Source organism: Miniopterus schreibersii (assembly GCF_964146895.1).
Source record: "Miniopterus schreibersii genome assembly, chromosome: 13".
Taxonomy (NCBI): Eukaryota; Metazoa; Chordata; class Mammalia; order Chiroptera; family Miniopteridae; genus Miniopterus; species Miniopterus schreibersii.
The window spans coordinates 35,120,851-35,141,314 of record NC_138113.1 but is presented as its reverse complement, the minus strand read 5'-3'; the positions used below and the strand labels follow the sequence as shown (position 1 = coordinate 35,141,314).

The 20,464-nt window shown below is 41.7% G+C and overlaps 1 protein-coding gene across 2 annotated transcripts in view; it reads left to right on the top strand.

Annotated features, from left to right (window-relative positions):
• The window catches only part of SERTAD2 (SERTA domain containing 2), a 111,914-nt gene that overhangs the window by 73,035 nt on the left and 18,415 nt on the right, over nt 1–20,464 (top strand). Inside the window, exon 1 of one of the 2 annotated variants that reach the window (XM_081156837.1) lies at nt 16,290–16,581. The exons of the other annotated variant lie outside the window; for it this stretch is intronic. The gene's annotated coding sequence lies outside the window, so the exon portion shown is untranslated. Of the gene's footprint in view, nt 1–16,289; nt 16,582–20,464 lie in introns of those variants that run through there. 2 annotated transcript variants of the gene reach the window in all.

Sequence of the window (20,464 nt, the reverse complement as noted above, 5' to 3'; positions counted from 1 at the left end):
CCATCACCGCCTCCCGATGACTTTTGCACTGGCCAGGCTATGTGTGCACCCGTTGTCCCTCTGTGGATGCCTCTGTCACTGGTAACCTGTTGCATCAGTGATGCAGTGGTGAGTTAGTCTTTCCTGTGTGTGTCTAGTAGTTAGGGTGCTACTTGTCATGCGGTAGGTCGGGTCGATGGATTAGAGAATATCCACGACTAGAGAGGTAGGGAGATGGAATGTTGTAATAAAGTAAGAGATGTTTAGGGTCCTGACTAAGACTGTGATGGAAAAAGTGGAGAAGAGGGGACATATCTGAAAAACACTTAAGAGAGAAAATTGACAGGACTTTGGTTAAATGTGAGGGAAATGGGGAAAGAAGATACTTTGAATCTTAGATTTCCACCTTAGACACCAGGGGTACCTTGTGGTGCCTTAACCATATTTAGGCATACAGAAGGTGGGGCAGATTTAAGGAGGACTTGATTAGGACCATTTTAGATGTGCTGCAACTTGGAGATGCCCTTACGATACCCAGTGGAGATGTCTAATAGGCAATGGGATAGAAATAGGCTAATTATATACTTTTATTGTTCAAATCCCTTTTGAGATTGAAACAGGGTGCTATTATTAATAATGCCAGGACAAGCATAAACTGGGAATGACCCTGACCAACTGGAATATATGGTCTCTGTCTATTTTCTGTAAATGTCAAATATGAAGCTTGAAGAGAAAGGTTCGGAATGTGGTTAATGGTTTGTGAATCATGAGCATGTAGACGCCCTGAGAGTGGGCGAGGTTGCCTGGGGAGAGTTCACAGAGTAAGAAGAGAGGGGGGAGCAAGCACGAAGCCATACGCAATACAGACATTCAGATAGTAATTATCAGTTGGCAATTTTTTTTTTTTTTCAAAACAGTTGTGTCTCCAGATTTTCCTGAAGATTGTGGTACCAACCACCCCTACCCCCTACTCACCTCCATAACCCTCCCTGGTCCCAAGTTGCAGCCCAAGGTGATTTTTCAAAAGTTGAGAACTATAGGTTTAAGGATGGGCAGAGGTGGAGGAGCCAGCAAAATGAAACAAAACAAAAACAAACCAACAAAGAACTGTAAGTGTCCAGAGAGAGGAACCAGGAGACTACAGTTCAACCAGAGTTACTGAAAGAAATGGTCGGAGGTGGTCAGTGATGTCAAACGTCAGATGCTGCAGACAGGCTCAGTAACGTAAGGAACAGAGACGTGTCGCTTGGCCTTGCCATTCAGGGGGCACTGGTACTCTTTTCTGGGCGTGGTCATTATAGTTGTCCCGCAGAAGCCAGGGGAAGTAGGAGGGACGAAAGCTGTTGAGACAGGAGTCGCGACCGGCATTCCTGCAGCTTTGACGCAGGGGAGGATTGTTCAGTGTTTCAAAAGTGAAGACCGAGAGCATTGAACCCGTAATTTATTGACTGCAGGAAGGAGCCAGGAGAGAGGGCGAGGCTGAATGCACAGGAGAGGGAAGAAATACCAGGCTGCAGTCATATGTAGGCTATTTTTCTCAGGCCCATTTTCTTGTCAAGAGTATGTGTGCTGTACTATAGTTGAATGCCACCAATTCGTTTCAGTTGGAGTCACTTTGACTTTGAAAACCATCATTCAGATGTCTTTCTATTTGGTTAGCTTGGGGTCTAGAATTTTCTCCCTCTTTCTCACTACAGACCCAAGGTGGGGAGCCTTTGAGTAGAATGTGAATTTACCTTCTGGTAAATTTGCTGCAGTGTTACTGGTAAAGTGTTGATAACCTTCCGTCTAGATTTATGGGTTGCTACGATGTGTCCTTGTTGATAGGTTTAGAAACATGTACTGCAGATGAATATATTCCCTTAGGACATACATGTGTGCGTTTACGTGGTACTGGAGGTATTAGAAGGAAAGGTGAGTTTTAAGCCGAGAATTGATTTTTTTTTTTCTTGAGGCACTCCATTAAGGAAAAAAAAAAGTTAAGTTTTGGTAGAGAAACTGTTCCGTTTTCTAATCTGCTACTTCATAGTGAGAAATCAGTGGTAAGGTTAACTTCCTCGGAGAGAGGGAGGCAAGGACACCCTCAGAAGGAAAAGAGAGGTTTAATTGCTCTGCAAAGGCCCAAACATGCTCTGAAAAGTAAAGATTTCAGGCTTAATGTGCAGGGAACAAAAGGCCGTTGTGAACTGTGTACAAGAGTTGGTGAGAGTTTGTATTCTGCCCCTTTTTTCTGTGGGAGTTATTTCCTGTTGTTGACTGGCGTTCTTTATTTAGAACCACCTAGCTTCAGAATGCCTGCTAGCGCAGAAAAGCGTGTGTTTAAAACATGGGCTTATTTCAAGACTATCTCTGAAGAAAAGCCACACTCCCCATGCACGGAGACGACATCGCTTCCCAAAGGGCAAGAGAGTAAAGATAGCTGTGGGCTTTATTCCTGTGATCCCCATGTCAAAAGACATAAAACAGGAAAGAATCAAAATGCGGCGGGCATAGCAGCCAGGGGTCACCTGAACACCAAGTAAAAGACATTTCAGGGGGAAAGTGTGTTTCTGCTGTTGCTTTTTAATCAACAACGGGATTTCACTTTTCAGTCCTAAGTGCGTTATTTGGCATATTAAGAAGTAACAAGAAGCCTTTCATATTTTGTGAGGGTGCTTTTCTCCTTTCTAGTAAGATAGAAGTTAGCCTGGTGGGTGAGGAATATACCCCAGACAAAGGCTTTAAAGCAAGTATTCTCTCATACTTGCCCTTCAGCTGGGCGTCCTACTAAGAACTTGACTCCAGCATTATCATTGAATTTCACAGTCTATTATTAAGAGAGAGAGAACAATATATCAGAATGAGTGAAAGAAATAAGTTATTGCTGAAATAATGTGAAATAAATAAATGCGCGAAATACAAATATTATCCAATGCTTTATTAGTAGATATTAGAAATGGTAGGGAAAACCTTATGAAGTTCTACTTCATAGGAACTATAAGGAAGAAAGAAAAAACATTTTTTTGACCTGATGAAATCTAAAATAATAAATTCAGATTGTTTATTACAACATATTTATTTGCTTTTCATGTTTTGTTTTTTCCCCCCATTTGATATAGTTTATTAAATACCTACTTCATTAGGTTCTAGGCTGGGCATAGACATGCAGATTACATACAGTGTTTATGGAATATGAGCAGACTTGGGTTCAAACCTCAGGTTCCTTAGATCCTATAGATTTGATCTTGGGCAGATTGGCAACTTTTTTTTTCTTTTTCTTTTTTGACTTTATGGGGTCACATTGGTTAATAAAATTACGTAAGTTTCAGGTATACAGTTCTAAAATACATCATGTGTATATTTTACTGTGTGTGTTCACCACCCCAAGTCAAATCTCCTTCCCTTGCCATTTATCCCCCCTTTACCCTGTTCTACTTTCCCCTACCCCCTTTTCCTCTGGTAATCACCAGACTGTTGCCTGTGTCTATGAAGTTTTTGGTGTTTGTGTGTTTTTTTGTCTTAATCCCTTCACCTTTTTCACCCAGCCCTGCATCCCTGCTCCCCTTTGATAGCTGTCAGTCTGTTCTCTATCTATGAATATGTTTCTATTTTGTCTGTTAGTTTATTTTGTTCATTAGATTCTGCTTATGAGTGAAATCATATGGTACTTGTCTTTCTCTGACTGGCTTATTTCACTTAGCATCATTCTCAGGTTCATCCATGCTGTCCCAAAGGTAAGATTTCCTTCTTTTTTATGGCCGAGTAATATTCCATGGTGTAAATGTACCACAGCTTTTTTACCCACTCATCTACTGATGGGCACTTGGGCTGCTTCCAAATCTTGGCTATTGTTAATAACGCTGCAGTGAACATAGGGGTGCATATAGTCTTTTGAATTAGTGTTTCAGGTTTTTTCGGATAAATTCCTAGAAGTGGAATTGCTGGGTCATAAGGCAGTTCCATTTTTAATTTTTTGAGGTAACTCCATACTGCTTTCCACAGTGGCTGCAGCAGTCTGCATTCCCACCAGCAGTGCACGAGGGCTCCCTTTTCCCCACATCCTCGCCAACACTTGCTGTTTGTTGAGTTACTGATGACAGCCATTCTGACAGGTGTGAGGTGGTATCTCATTTGCATTTCACCACTCTTATTCAACATAGTAATGTGGTATTAATTTGCATTTCTCTTATGATTAGTGATGCTGAGCATCTTTTCATGTGTCTATTGGTCATCTGTATGTCCTCTTTGGAGAAGTGTCTATTCAGGTCCTTTGCCCATTTTTAAATTGGATTGCTTGGTTTTTTTGGTATTGAGATTTATAAGTTCTTCATAAATTTTGGATATTAACTCCTTATTAGATGTATTATTGGTGAATATGTTCTCCCATTCAGTGGTCGTCTTTTCATTTTGTTGATGGTTTTCTTTGCTGTGTAAAAACTTTTTAGTTTGATGTAGTCCCATTTGTGTGTTTTTTCTTTTGTTTCCTTTGTCCAAGGTGATATATCAGAAAAAAATATTGCTACAAGAGAAGGCTGAGATTTTACTGCCAATGTTTTCTTCTAGGATTTTTATGGTTTTGAGTCTAACATTTAAGCCCTTAATCCATTTTGGGTTTACTCTTGTGTATGATGTAAGAAGGTGGTCTAGCTTCATTTTTTTTGCACTTATCTGTCCAGTTTTCCCAACACCATTTATTGAATAGACTACCTTTACCCCATAGTGTGTCTTTGCCTCCTTTGTCAATTATTAATTGACTATAAAGGCGTGAGTTTCTGGGCTCTTTATTCTGTTCCATTGATGTATATGTCTTTTTAATGCCAATACCTTGCCATTTTGATTACTATGGCCCTGTAGTATAGTTGGATATCAGGTAGCATGATCTCTCCAACTTTGTTCTTCTTTCTCAGGGTTGCTGTGGCTATTCTGGGTCTTTTGTGGTTCCATATAAATTTTTGGAATATTTGTTCTAGTTCTGTGAAATGCACCATTGGTATCTTGATAGGAATTGCATTGAATAGATTGCTTTGGGTAGCATGGACATTTTAATTATGTTAATTCTTCCTATCCATGAACACGGTACATATTTTCACATATTTGTATCTTCTACAGTTACTTTCTTCAGTGTCTTATAATTATCAGAGTACAGGTCTTTTAAATCCTTGGTTAAACTTATCCGTAGGTTTTGGGGTTTTTTTGAAGCAATTGTGAATGGGATTTTCTTAGTTTCCATTTCTGATACTTCATCATTGGTGTATAAAATGCAACTGATTTCTGGAAATTTATTTTGTATCCTGCTACTTTACTGAATTCATGTAGCAGTTCCAGTAGTTTTTTGGTAGAATTTAAGGGTTCTCTATGTACAGTATCATGTCACCTGCAAATAATAACAGTTTTACTTCTTCCTTTCCCATTTGGATGCCTTTTACTTCTTGTCTCATTGTTGTGGCCAGGACTTCCAGTACTATGTTGAATAAGAGTGGTGAAAGCAGACATCCCTGTCTTGTTCCCAATCTTAAGGGAAATGCTTTTAGTTTTTGTCCATTGAATATAATGTTGGCTGTGGATTTGTCATATACGGCCTTTATTACCCTCAGGTATGTTCTCTCTAATTACCACTTTGCTGAGAGTTTTTTATCATAAATGGGTGCTGGCTTTTATCAAATGCTTTTTCTGCATCTATTGGTATAATCATGTGGTTTTTATACTTCATTTTGTTTATGTGGAATATCATGTTTATTAATTTGCAGATATTGTACCAACCTTGCATCCCTGGGATAAATCCCACTTGATAGTGGTGTATGTCTTTTTAATGTATTGCTGGATCTGGTTTGCTAATATTTTGTTGAGGGTTTTAACATCTATGTTTATCAGAGACATTGGCTTATAATTTTCTTTCTTTGAGGTGTTCTTATCTGGTTTTGGAATTAGGATAATGCTGACCTCATAAAATGAGCTTGGGGTTCCTCCCTCCTCCTGACCTTTTTGGAATAGTTTGAGAAGGATAGGTGGAAGTTCTTTGAATGTTTGGTAAAATTCACCTGTGAAGCCATCCAGTTCAGAACTTATGTTCGTTGGGAATTTTTTTTATTACTGCTTCAATTTCACTAGTTGTAATCTGTCTATTCAAATTCTCTGATCTTCCTGATTCAGTTTTGGAATGTTGTATATTTCTAGAAATTTATCCATTTTTTCCAGATTGTCTAATTTGTTGACAATATTTTTTTATAATCCCTTGTATTTCTGTGGAGTCAGTTGTTACTTCTCCTCTTTCATTTATTGTTTTTTTGTGTTTTTAAAAAAAAGAAATTAAACAAACATTATAGATAAAGTAAATGCCACCTGTGTGCCTCTCTCTCCATGATTCCATTATCCTACTCTGTTTGCTAGAAGTAACCACTTTCCTGAATATTTTTCCTCTAATGTTTTATTCTATAATTACATACGTGTGTATTTGTAAACAGTATATAGCTTTGTTTTGCATGTTATAAAATATTTTATATAATGATATTATATAGCACACGTTTTATAGCTTGCTTTATTTTATTCGAAATTATGTTTTTGAGATTTAACCATATTGATACTATATTGTACCTTTAGAACCTCTAACCACGATGGTTTTCAAGTGTACGAATTTATTCTCATTTTGACGGCCATTAAGGTTGTTTCTAATTTTTAGCTATTGCAGACAGAGCTGCCACAAACATTCTTCTAGGTCTCCATAGAGGATAAAAGGAAGATTTTTTGATAATTGTCTAACCTCTGTGCTGTACACCTGCAACAAATATAAAATAATATTGAATGTCAGCTGTAATTGAAATATAAAATTTTAAAAAGCAACAAGAGTTTCTCTAGAGTCTAGACTTAACCCTTCTCATCCAGAATTCCTCCAGAGAATTCATCTCCACTACCCTAAAGCTTCCATTGTGTGTAATAAATTAACCTCTGTGAGATGACTTATACTTGCTCCTAAGAGCAGTTGTCTGAATCTCTTTGTAATTCTTGAGTTCAGTTGGGAAGCTTAAAATCAGCTTGGGTGGGAGAATGTACACCACAGCAATCAGCAAAGGGCTACAGATAAGGGCTTCCTTCCCCATCCCCCCAGACGGTTGTTAAACATTTACCAGCACACCGCTGTTTTTTAACTTTAGCCCATCCTTGGGAGGATTGAGGAAATAGTCACTCGAATCATTGTCCGTAGGGCTTATTTTCTCATGGGACCCTGGTGGAGAAAGACGGCAGTATGTGGGCAGGGTATGTGCATCTCCAACTTTACTAGATAATTCCAAATTATCTCCAAAATGGTCACTCTGATAGCTGTGAACTATCTCTTTATAATTTGCATTTTTTCTTATCACTGATGAGGTTGAATATCTTTTCACATGTTTATTGGACATTTGAGTTTCCTCTTTTACCCAGTTTTCTGTTGGGTTTATATGGCTTTTTAAAAATTAATTTAGAGGAGTTCTTTATTAACTTTGAATACTACTAATCTTTTGTTGATTACATGGATCACATATATCATTTGACCGTCTTTATTGCCTTATCCTGTTTATATTATGTTTAATTTTTAATGAATTAAAGTGATTATTATTATTTTTAATCTTTTTAGTTTGTGGATTGGGTGTCTTGTTTCTTAATAGTCAAAGTGTGGGCAGGAAACAGAATTCCACTAAATGATTCAACTAAAGAGACTTTCATGAAGGGACTTTTTACAGAGATGTGACAAAAGTTGAGGCTTGGAAATCCAGCAACAGTAGGAAACTGTTATTATCCTTAGACTACAGGGGGAAAGAGAGAAATGGTGTTGCTAGAATCAGTGAGAGCTGGCGCCTGGAAGAGGGGCCACCTGCAGAAGCTGTGGTTGCGGGCGGGTGGCTCCGGCTATAACAAGGCCCAAAGCAGGAAGGAGCACCGGAGAAACACCCCAGCTTCTCTCCCTGCTGACCCACTGCTCTCTTTCTGGTGCATTCCTTTTGCTGAATGCAGTTGGAAGCTAATTGGCAAAAGAGGGGGCAACATTTCAAGGCACATACAGGGCAAAGGAGAGGCAAGTAGAGAATGAATCTTAGGATACTAATAATAATCATGTACAACTTATCCTGAGGCCAGAAACATATTTTCCTATATTCTCTTTTAAAAGTTTTAAAGTTTTGTTTTACATATTTAGATTTCAGTCCACCTGAAATGTGCTTTTTGGAAAAGTATTAAATACCTAATTTTATTTTATTTTTCATACAGGTGACCAGGGGACCCTTAGCCATTTGTTGACTAATCAGTCTGTTCTTTCCCACTGATCTGTAATCTCACCTCTGTTGTATTTCACGCTTCCATTTATGTGCAGGTCTATTTCTACACTCTCAAATTCTGTTTTATTGATCTATTTATTTATCCCTATGACAACACCACTCTGTTTTAATTACTAGAGCTGCATAATAAACCTTGATATCTGATAGGACACATCCCCTGTCATGTTCTTTAAGCTTATTACAGTTATCTTTTGCCCTTTGCTATTCCAGATGAATTTCTAGATTTGCTTTACCAGGTTCCATGAAAAAAAAAATTGAGATTTAAATTGGAAGTGCATTTTAATTTATTGATGAATTTTGGGGAAAACTGGTATCTATATAGTATTAAGTATTCTTGTCTATAATTGGTATGGATCCCCATTCTTTCCTATCTTTTCATCTCGTGAACTTTTAGAAGGAAAGGTTACTATTTTTTCACTTTTCATTTTTGACTGTAACATGAAAGTAGTAATTCTGGAGTCTTTATTTTTATAGCTGTTAATTTTTATCACTAAAATTAAAAGCCTGGGATCTAACAGTTCTAAAATGGTAATAAATCAAAGTGGATTGAAAATGAATATGTGATTCGTTAAAAAATGTTTCTGTCTTTTTATAATTTGGGTTTTAATTTCTTAAAGAAAGTTAAGGAAATATAAATGATGTTGAGAGTATCAGTATTATTCCCACAAAAGCTATTATCTGCAGTCCCAGTATAGACGGCACTGCACGCTATGTAACGACGCCAATTGAATCACAGTAGTCAAAGAAGGGAATCTGGCACTTTTTAAGTGAGAGTTTTTTATTTGATGTGACTCTTTCACATGTGTGTTTTCTTTTAAAAGAATCATCTTTAGGGATGATTAAATACACTCATTGTTTGAGCAAACACAAGAGCGTAGAGTGTATATTTATTTGTAACAGAACAGAATGACAGTGGGCGTCTGTACTATAGATGATATTCTCGTGGTATTTGCTGCCATCCACTCTTCTTTCTAAATTTGGTGTTACAGATTCAACTTCTGTTTTTAAAAAGGGAAGTTACATATAGCTCATTCACACTATTATTTTCTCCTTAAAAGTTTCTCTGATAATTGCCCATTTAAGGAGTTTCATATAACTCAAACAAGACTTCTCTAAGAAAACAGTTTTGAAACAAATATTACTTAGCAAGATTAAATCTTTTGTTCAATATTTAAAGCATGTTTGGAAAAACAACTGACTGGTTACACAAGTGTATCTAATTGGTGTTGGTGTTTATCTGAGATACTTGCTTCAGTTTCTTCCTCCTTGATGTCACTCTGTGCATTTCTGAAATTTTAAATATAAAAAATTTAAATTAAAGATTTTTAGATTTAAAACAAGGGAACAGTATTATTGGACAGTTGGACAGTTTGAAAAGTCATGTTTATTCTGGCAACAGGTCTTTAAAAAACAGTTCTACTCTGGTGACTAAAAGAAAAGATAAAGTCTACACCATCTTACCTAAGTGTTACCTCTCCCTCAGAAAACCAATAAAAATTCAAAGTGGCAAAGAGCTGATTCATTTTTAATTGTATGCTGTGTTTACATTTAAACTGTGTTCTCTGTCTATGTGTTTATTTTCTAATGATACCTCATAGCCTGAACTTAGAGGCATTTTCTGGGCATCTATACACATTAAAGCTTTGAATTAATTCTCAAAAGTAGAATTTTTATAGCTAGGACCAAAAAATGATTTAAATATATACTTTGCATTCCCCAAATCACCATAATTCTCTTAAATGACCTTTTTACTCATATAGGTGATTTAAAAGTATATAATCCTAGATAGTATAGACATGAGAATGTGTGTAGCAGAGAATAGAATTTAGTCTACCCGCTCATATAAATTTGCTTGATTTTGAAACATAAAACCAGCTGGCATTAGAATAATACTTTTGGAAAAAATTATTTTTCCTGTCAGCATTTTGCCAAGTTTTCCTGGAAATTAATATTGGTTGATGATATTCAGAACATGTTTGATTTTGGCATACTTTTGTATTTCATGACCAAGAGGGCATGAAAGTGATAAAGGTAATAAATGGCCATTTGAACCAGTCATGGCATCACTTGAGAATTTGGATAGGCAAACCTTTTTTTTTTTAACCTGTAATTATCAAATGCTGCTGCGTATTTAAATATGATTTAACTGAGGCTTTTATTTCTTAAAATAAGTAGGAAGAGAAAACTTTCCTAAAGAAGTAGGGAATGGTGGAATTAAGGCAATGATGTGTTTATCTGCAAGGTCGTTCCCCCAATAGTGAGGCTGTATAGATTAACTCTTAACAGTAAGTACTTTGTGAGTGCCCATTAGTCCTTTTAACTACGTTAACCCCAAATGGCATGTTTTAGAAATGCTGAAAAGCAGTTATAAGTACAATATTATATCACTCAGTGACCCCTCTAATTAGTGTTTCCTAAGTACTGCTTAAACAGTGTATGTGAATAGTTAGTTATATGTATATACACACATGCAGAGCTTAGTGAAAATGTAATGAGAGGGAAATTTTAGCAGAAAAGATGAACCCCCTTGAGTTTATGAAATTTTTATGAACTTTGTTAGCATTACTTAATGTATTCATATTTTCATATGAATAAATATAATTCCATATAGCTACTATTCTAGAGGCCAGAGAGAGTGATGACAGTAATGACAGTTTTATGAACCATATTGGAAATGAGTAAGAGGCTGGAGGGTGTGATGAGTTTTATTTTTTTCGTTGTTGTAGTGGTTGTGGGTTATTAATTCTGTGGGTTAAAATGTGATGCTAACAAAGCCAACGACAGGCAGGGTTGGAGTTCTCTGTGCAAGAAATGGAATTGTTATTTCATGGCTCCAGCGCAGGGCTGAAGCACAGTGGTATCCAGATCCCGGCACAGGGCCACCCTCCCGGTGGCCTCTGCGTGTCTGTCAGCTCTGCGCTTCCTGTCTGTACCCATCCTCCCCTTCCTGAGGAGCTCATACTCTTCTCAAGACACCCAGCTTGAGTCTTTCCAGGCTACTACAAAAAAATGTAATGAAGGTTAGAAATCTCACAGCCTCCAGATCTTCTTTGTCCCTGGGAGTCACCTTGAGGAAGGAAGAGTTCCGCTGGCAGGTCTTCCCTGTGCCTCCGTCGACGCGTCTGTAAGATGTGGGAAGTGGTACCTGTCCTGCCTGTGGCACAGGGAAGATGTGATAAATGGCCATTTGAACCAGTCATGGCATCACTTGAGAATTTGGATAGGCAAACCTTTTTTTTTTTTTTAACCTGTAATTATCAAATGCTGCTGCGTATTTAAATATGACTTAACTGAGGCTTTTATTTCTTAAAATAAGTAGGAAGAGAAAACTTTCCTAAAGAAGTAGGGAATGGTGGAATTAAGGCGAATAGAGCAAACAGGCGAATCCGTAGGAAAATGTCCTGTAAGCCCTGCTGCCTCTATGCAGACGTTGGGGTTGGGGTCCTATAGATTTCCCAGCTAGGTGACTTCACCCATAATGGGTAACAAAGCCAGGAGAACATGGGTCGGACCGCTCAAATCTGCCTTCTAAATATGGCAAACAGTTCAAAGAACACTTCCTACTGAAGAGAGCATATGATCGCTATTTGTACTTCTACTCCTTTCTCTTAGAAACGTGTGCATGTGAAGTTGTTTTTATATTCTTCCAGTGAGCAGATTATCTCATTTGAGCCCTAAAACTCCTCCGTGAAGGTGGTCCCCACTATAGTCACTTTTACAGACTCCTTGCTCGGAGAAGGGGCTACAGAAATCTTTAGGCCCGAACTACTCCTTTTGTGGGGTGGGGAGGCAGACCCATGACGTCCAGGGTCTGATTCGGCCTCACTGCTGGCTAGAGCCGAGGAACTACACCCAAAACCTCCTAACCGAAACCTGCGCCCTTTTCAGTGGAACCTATGCTGATCCTAAATCTCTGAGACATGGCAGATTAAGAAACTAAAATATCAACAGCTAATCACAGTCGAGTGGTTTATTTGTACAGGATCTTCAGGCTCCTGCTCCAGGCCTCTCTGTCTCGCCCAGCTGGTTCCAGGGACAAGGAAGGTCTGGAGGCTGCGTGATTTCTAACACCCACTGACATTATCTGTGGAAGCCAGGAGTGCTGAGTACCCCGAGAAGAGTATGAACTCGAGAAGGAAGGCTGCTTTGTAGACAGGAAATACGGAGTCAACATGCAGAGGCCACCAGGAGGGTAGTGCTGTGCGGGGAACTGAGTACAGGGAGAGATGTTTCTGAGAAGCACCCGCCAGCCTTAGTGGAAGGGTGTCTGGCAGGAAAGGAGCACAGGAGTCATCTCCAGGAAAGGCCTTCACTTTTCAGCTGAGGAGAAGATGAAAGCAAAGGCTCAGGTCTTTCAGGGAAATTGGACCTCACAGTTTATCAGAGGATTTTAAGGGCAAACAGTGGCAAATGGAATGGGAAGGAAGCCGATGCCCATGGAAGCCATCTTCTCTAGTGAAGGTTAGAAGGGATTAATAAAAAAAAAATACTAGAAAAAAATGAGTTTAAAAATATTTTCTTTAAATATTATCATTAAGCTCTGGTTCCAAATTAGAATTTAAATATTGTCAGGTTTTTAAAAGAGAAAAGGTGTGTCTCTAACAGAACAACTCTCTCTCTCGGAACATAAGGAGTGTCGTTGCAAAGCAGTCAGGTAACAATAAAGGAAACTGCAAAAGCAGCCCTTCAGTGGAGCTGAAGTTCTGTGTGAAACGTGACTTCAGGGAGAAGCAGGGGAAAAACTGACAAAAGCAGGCGGACGAGAGGTGAAGAAGAGTTTGCAGAAGTAAATGAGTTTACTTGCTAGTGGGTGAAAAGTACCAAACCTGTCTGTGCTATCTTTGTGAGAGTATTTAGTTTTCCAAGTCATCGTATCCTGTATCAACTCCTTGATAATCAGGTGATGTGACTTCCAGGACTTTATTTTGAAGATTCCTTGACAGTTTTCAGTTATCGGTGAAAGAGAAGTCCACCTTCAGTTAGGATCTCTGTATTTCCCATGAAAAGGCTTTGTAGCACAGCCAGCTGTATACAATGTGTTTAATAACTGAAATGTTTACCCTCCCCCCTTTTTTTTTGGCCATAAGACCACTATTTCCAAGGAATGTATGTGGGTGATTATTACCAGTGTTTCATGTGGAACCAGAAAGATAAAATATTATAAAGGCAAAAGAAAAATTAAAGTTTGAAAACTGTTTTCAGGTCTTTGTTTCTCAGTTTATATAACCCGCTTGTCCTTGTGTCATTTCTTTCGTGCATGCTAATTAAGTGCTAAAAGTGGCCTTCAGTTAGTGCAGTAGTCAAGTAGTTTGCAAGATGTGAAGGCACAGAAACTTTCAAGAGGAGCAGTGAAGTGCAAACTAGTACCCAGAACTACAAAGCAATGTTGAGAAGTACCTCTGAAATTAAACTCATGAAGTATTTTTAAAAATTATCATCACAATTCTATACTTAGAAAAGCAATGTTTCTTTCTCCCTAAACAGGTATGTTCCTGGTAGTTAAATGTGGATGACTGGCCTAATTTCTTATAGGTGCAAGTGAGAGGGAGAAACTCAAAACTCTAAATCCTGACAGCAGGATTATTTTAAATGGGCTTTTAAATGTCCCAAAAAGTGAAAGAGTGAAAATGACACTTTCATGTTCACTGAACATTTCTTGTTCATTCGCTAGGAATAAGCAATTTTTAAAAATCATGCCATTGTATACTGAAGGGAGTTGACTTCAAAAGTTCTGGGAGGGCTTTTCCTTGCTCTCTTGGATTTGGATTCCTAGGGCCAGCCTGTGGGGACTGAGCCTGGGGCAGGAGTTGGTTAACCACCTGGTGTTGGACCCCATCAGCCGCTGTTGAAGCTGCCACTTCATGCTTTGACTTTTTGGTGAAAGATGCCAGATCTAAAAGGTGGGGGGAAGTGGGTCTCATTTATAACATATGCACTGATGGGATATTATTACAACCTTCAAAAATGTGGAAAGGTGAAAACCATTTCACCCCAAAACTCAGGTTGCTTCCTAAGAACTCAAACCTTTACTGAGCACGTACAGAACACAGGCTTTATCAGAATCACGTGTCCACTCTAGAGACACAGAAATTGTCACTTTGATCTTAGTTCTTTTGTACAGGAATACTGCATTTTGGAATCCATTTGCTAGCAAAAACCCATGTCACAAAAAATTCTGCAACTCTTAACTTGCTGCTAACTTCAATTCATGAGTAACAGTTTAAATTAGTTTTAAATTCAACAGAGCCTCTGGCCTCTGCTACAAAGATAACGCAGGAAGAGATTATTGAAGCTTCTATTTCAATGGCTTTTCCTTAAAGTGAGCACTGAAAGTATAAGTGAGTGGGTGGTTAGGAAACTGTTAGTAGTTAGTGTTGTCTCTAAAAGGCAGAACTCTGGAAATGAAAAATATCTTGGCTTCCCAGCAAAATGTTTGAATGCTGTGCCACCCAGGCACAAACTGAGCAGGACCTGCAGAGGGCCCTGAGCACTCCTTCCATGATGTGTAATTTGGAACACCATTATAATGAGACTTTCCAAAGATATCCACGAATAATTAGCTTTTTGGCATTGGTTATACTTAAAGAAAAATCTGTATAAGGTTTTAATTATACTGAGGGTCCAGTAAAAACCTTTCCCATTCCCCTTAAAGATGAAACAACAAACACTGTCTCCTCTACCAACATTTTAAGTCCAGGTTCAATTTCAATAAGACCATCAATTTGATTGATAACAAATCATTACAGAACAGTTCCAATAGATCTAAACTGGTCTTGATGTTAATGACTTATAATCACCTTTATGTTAGGTGCTAAAGCTTTATTATCCTTAAATATAACTGGCATAGTGGACCATTAAACGCGGAAGTGATCTGAGATATTGATTGGGGTGGCAGCCAAAATTTTAAGGTGCCCGAATTACTTTTTGTAACGTTTTTGCACTGAACGCTCATGTAATTTTTTTAAATAAATTTTTATTTTTATTTTCTATGGGAGCTGCCTCTCTTTCCCCAGCGCTTTTGTCATCCTTTCGGCATACACACCACCTCTCTCGACTAGTATAAATGTCCCTGCTAACTGTGAGGAGCTCAGAGCAGCGGCTTTGGTAAGGAGAGGAAGAGGCCAGCAGCATGACCCCTGTGGGCGGAGGACCGAGCCTCCGGTACCCGCGTCTCCCAGCCTGGCATCCCGAGGCGCGGGTCCGCCCGCGGCGCAGCTGGCAGCGAGGCCGCAGCTCGGCGCCGCGCGTCCTGCTCGGAAAGTGCTGTGGACTCGGTGACCCACTTCCAACGCTGGGCCGAGGCCGCCACGCGCAAGGGCATTTTCTCTCCCCGGCTCCCGCTGGAGCCCCCATCCTGCCTTTGGGGTATCTTCGCGGGTCACTCGTGAGTCCTCAGACGGGGGCGTCGGGGCGTGTGTCCCGGCGGCGGGCGCTGCCGCCGGTGCCCTCCCCGCACCGCCGTCTCGAACGCTCGTGGCAGCGTGGACGCCGCACCTCGGGGTCGGGTTTTTGCCCCCTCCCCCCCCGCGGGACCCTGCCCGCCCAGCTGACCGGCCCCAAGTTGCCGAATAGCTCAGATGCTTGTCATATTTGCGGTCGCCCGGCTCTGCGGGCTGTGCGCGCGCCGCGCTCGCGGCCGCCTTTGTCACTCCCGTTCCGGCATTTGAATGAGTGTTTTCTAGGGTGTGTGTGTGGGGGGGTATTGGTGGTGAGTAGCGGCCCCCTGGCCGGGGTGCCTCTTTTCCTCTCCTCTCCTCTCCTCTTTAAGCCTTAACAGAAAATAAAGGGCGCGCCGGTCGGAGGGGAGCCGCGGGCGGCGCTGCCACCCGGCGTCCCCCGAGCTCCGCCCGCGCCGCCTGCTCCTTCCTGCTCCTCTGGCGGCCGGGGCCCCGCTCGGCATTTATCGCGCCTCCCGGGACCGCCGGGGGAGGGGGCGGGGCCGGCCGGGGGCGGGGCCGGCGCGGGGGCGGGGCCTGCCGAGCCCGGGGCCGGAGCTCGCGGGAGGCTCGCGGGCCGCACGTCACTCCTGCACGGCGAGTGCTGGAGCACGAGCTGCCGCTCGCTCGGTCGCGGCGCCCCCTCCGCCCGCCTCCCGCTTCCTCCTCCGCCGCCCGCCGCCGCCGCCTCCACCATTGTATAATGTTCCGGGCGCCCCGGCGGAGGACGGCGGAGCCTTAGCTTCAGTCTCGCCTGCTGCCCGCTCCCCGGCGCCACCCTCGGGCCCCCGGCGCTGGGCGCTCCGCATGGAGCGGGACTAGCTTGAGGAGTGGGCACAACCCCCTCCCGATGCGTTAGTTCCCAGGTGGAGCTGCATGTGGTAAGTTCTCCCGGCGCGGGGCCGGAGGGGAGCCTCCGATGCCCTGGGGTCCCAGGGGGTGGGGGGCGGCGTTGGGACCCGGCCGAGGGCCGGGAAAGCCTAGAGGGCGGCGGAGGGCCCCGGGCGGCCGCGAGGGTCGCGGAGCCGCCGCGAGGGGGACCTGGGCTGGAGCAGGTACCGGAGGAGAGCTGCCCCCGGCTGCCGGCCGGCCCCGCGCCCTTGGACGCCCGCGGCGGGCGCCGGGACCCCCAGCCTGCGAGGGCAGATCTGCTGGGGGAAGGGCAGGGGACGGGCGGCCGCGCACCGGGGTCAGGAGGGGGTCGGGAGCCACCGGAGCCCCGCGGCGAGGCCGAGCGAGCTGGGAGCTGTCGCTTTTGCAGCTGGGATGTGTGTGCGTGTGGTGGCGGTTGTGTTGTTGTGAACGTGCGAGACTTTTTTTTATTTTTTTAAGACTCGGATTGCTGCCGCGAAGGCTGCTTCACTTTTGAGTTCTTGTGCCCGGGTTTGCATCCAACTTGCTCTGGTGTGTTTCTGTGAGTTTTTCTGTGTTTTTAGCCTAAAAACAGCCCTCTCCACCCTCCTTTCGCCCGTGCGCAAGTGAATTGATTTTGAACATACATGCATATTAAACTTAATGCCTCATTGGTTTTTAAGTTAGAAATCTACAAGTCATCTTGGTGGTGACCGCCTATGACTGAAAGGGAGGGGGTGGAGGGGAGCCAGCTGTCCCAAGCCCTGGACTTTGTACCATTAAGACAGAGGGTGCTGTAAGAGAGCCATTGCTTGGAAAGAAAACCATAAATTGTTCTTATGTTTTTCCTCGGTCATTAGTTATCTTACCTTTAGCAGAAGTAAGAGTAATAGATTGAGATGGGAATAGAGTTCTGAGTTTAGTCTTAAATTTCACGAAAAGATTAGGTACAGTTTCTCTTAGAATAAGTTTTTGCTTTAACACTGGGTAGTTTCCGGATGTTTCAGGAGGTGGAAAGTAAGTTTTTACAGGCACTGAATGGGGAAGGGCGATCAGCAGGGTGAGATATCAGACTCAGACTATAGCAGTTTTTATTTGAATCGAATTGAGCAGCCCCAGTTGGTCTTAAGGAAGATAGTACGTCAGTGTTTTCAAGCTTTGTTCATGAAACATGCTTTTTGATTTCCCAATATATGTTAAGAAATGTCTATAATGTGTGTAAAGAACCTAGAAGTTGTAGTAGCCAATAGGATCCCTGAGGCCTTAAGTGTTCAAAGTAGCCTTTTATAATTAGGGACTAGTCTCTAACAAGAGTGAAGTGGGCTCTTGGCTCCACTCAACCCCTGGAGGACAGTCCACCTGAGAGCCTCTGGGTTGTTTTGCTGATGGGGGTGGGGGTGGGGGGGCAAGTTGCTCAGCTAACCAGAAGGCATGTCTCACCCCAAGAGCTCCTCCCATTCCTCCCCCTTTTTATAGCAGTCTATTCTGATTTGAGTGTGCTAGGGTGTGCTGTGAGGATGAAAATACCCATCCTGAGATCCCAGCTTCTGGCAGGAGCAAGAATAGCTTGTTCATGGATCTCTGCTTTCCTGTTCATTTTATCAATGTCTTTGTTGAATTTAAAAAAAAAAAAAAAAAGGTGAGAGAAATGTTAGCAAGTTTTCCTTTTGCTTCATCGATTTACTTAGAGGTACTGTATGTTAAAGTTGTTTATGTTGTTCATCAAGTTTGGCACCCTTTAAAATAATTTTTACTTCTTTCCCCTGCTCCTAATTAAAATGTGTATAATCACGTTGCTCTCAGATGAGAAATCTTATGAAATGGATTTGACACCCTTTTTGTTTGTTTATTTGTTTGTTTTAAACACTCAGCTCTGTTCCTTGGTCTATTACAACAGGTAGGAAAGACAGGACTCCCATTTTATAATACTGATCAAATGTAGACAAGAGGTGTCCTAGGGAACAGTTTTATTGTCAGGCAAGTGTCACAGCTTCTTAGGTAACAGCTGCTCAAGCTTGTTCCCCTTTAAGAACTGACAGAAGGATATTAACTCAGATTCAGAAAATCTTTGGACTCCTATTTGCCGAATTGCCCCCCTTGAAAGCTTTTTTATTTCATTCAGAAGCTAAAGTATAACTTTTACCCAGTTACCTTGCACTGATTATTAACAATGAGCAATAGTAAAATAGCATATATTATGATATTTAAAACTCACTCAAATTTGTGTAGCAACTGATAGCTTTTGGCATCCACTGTTTTAAACAGCGACCCAGTGGCAGAATAAGTTACAACACGGCTTTACAAACGTGTACCCATACACAAAACAGATCAAAAGGTGGAAGGGGAGGTTGAAGATACACATACAAACACGTAAAGATGTTTTTCTGTCAATAAACCAAGTAGCAGATAACAAATTATCAGTATCAACTTATGCTAAAAGTTTACCCTCAGCCAAAGCCTTTTTCACTTTAACAGCTAAGGAGGGTAAAAGCTACATAGAAGCTCTTAAAGGTGGTTGGTTTGGTTTTTGCTGTAGCTTCTTGTTCAAGGACACTAGTAAAAGCATGACGCTTCTTTACCTTCTATTTCATTAATATCAGAAAAATCAAGACTGCTGTCAATATTACATACGATTAAACTATGTATAGATAAATATGGTGTTTAAGAGTGCAAACTTTAATTACTTGTAGAATTTTTTAAAACTTCACTGCTACAGAAATTTTATATTTACTGTTATGGCATATCCTATAGGAAATAGCTATAGTTGGCAATGAAGAGAGAGACTGACTTTCTGTCCGATTACTGAGTCCCAAAGATCAGGTGTAGACTAAATGCACCACAGGGCAAGCTCCAGTTTTATGTAAAAATGGCCTCGCCATAAGGGGAAAAGCCACCACCCTAGGTCTATCCATTAATCACTGCTGACCAGCAGAACATGAAAATCTAAAAATGCAGCCACTGCGTATGCTCAAGTCCTGTATTTTCTACCCATTGTTAATAAACATTCCTTAAACAATTCACAGAAACCCACAAGCTGGGACTCCTGCTCAAGTGTGTGGATCTTTAATTTAGTTTTAATATTCTTGAAAGAACCGGCTACTAACCAAAGTTGGCGTGTCTTTTTAAGAGAAAGTGTTGTCCCCAATGGCCGGTGCAGTTGGTATTGAAGGCAAACTCCTGCCCTCTGCGCAGATGCTGGGAAGCCCTGTGAACAGAACCGTCCCCTGGAGCGCCCATCACTCATTGTGCGGAGCGGTGTCTTTCTCCACGAGCACTGTGTGGCAGTTCATTCTTTGTATGAATCTGTGAATGGCATATGTCAGGCCAATAAGACAACATTGCTGTTCTGGGTAATAAATAGATGCCTTGTTTTTATTTTTCTTTCTTTTTTCTTGAAGATCATGAGACAGCCAAAGCATGCTTGGCTGCCTAAAAATTTTCTTTGAAATAAAAATTGAAAAATAAAAACGCAATATCTTTGAAAACATGATTCCTAACAAGCACCACATACAGGCGGTGCAAACTGCCTTTTGGAAATTCTGCTCTCCTTGTGGTCTGAGGGCCCCTAAGGCTGGAAAGCCTCGTGTGTCTCCTGTGGAGATCCTCTGTCCCTCTTCTGGACTTAATTGAAAGTACCTGCCAGGTGTCGCTGAAGCAAGCACCACAATTTGATCGATCTATTTTAAAAATTTGGTATCACATAAGCTGTGTTCTGCACCCATTGCAGCTTTCAGTTCCAAATGGAGCTGGCATCTGCCGCTCTCTTGTCTGGCCTCCTCTCACACTTGCACGCCGTGTGCCCAGTGCTGGGCCTGCCTCTGAGCAGGGACAGCGGACCGAGGGGTGAGCGTGCCGGCCCGGCGCCGCCCCGAGTGGAGTGAGCTATGCGGATGCGTGGGGTGGGGGCTGGAG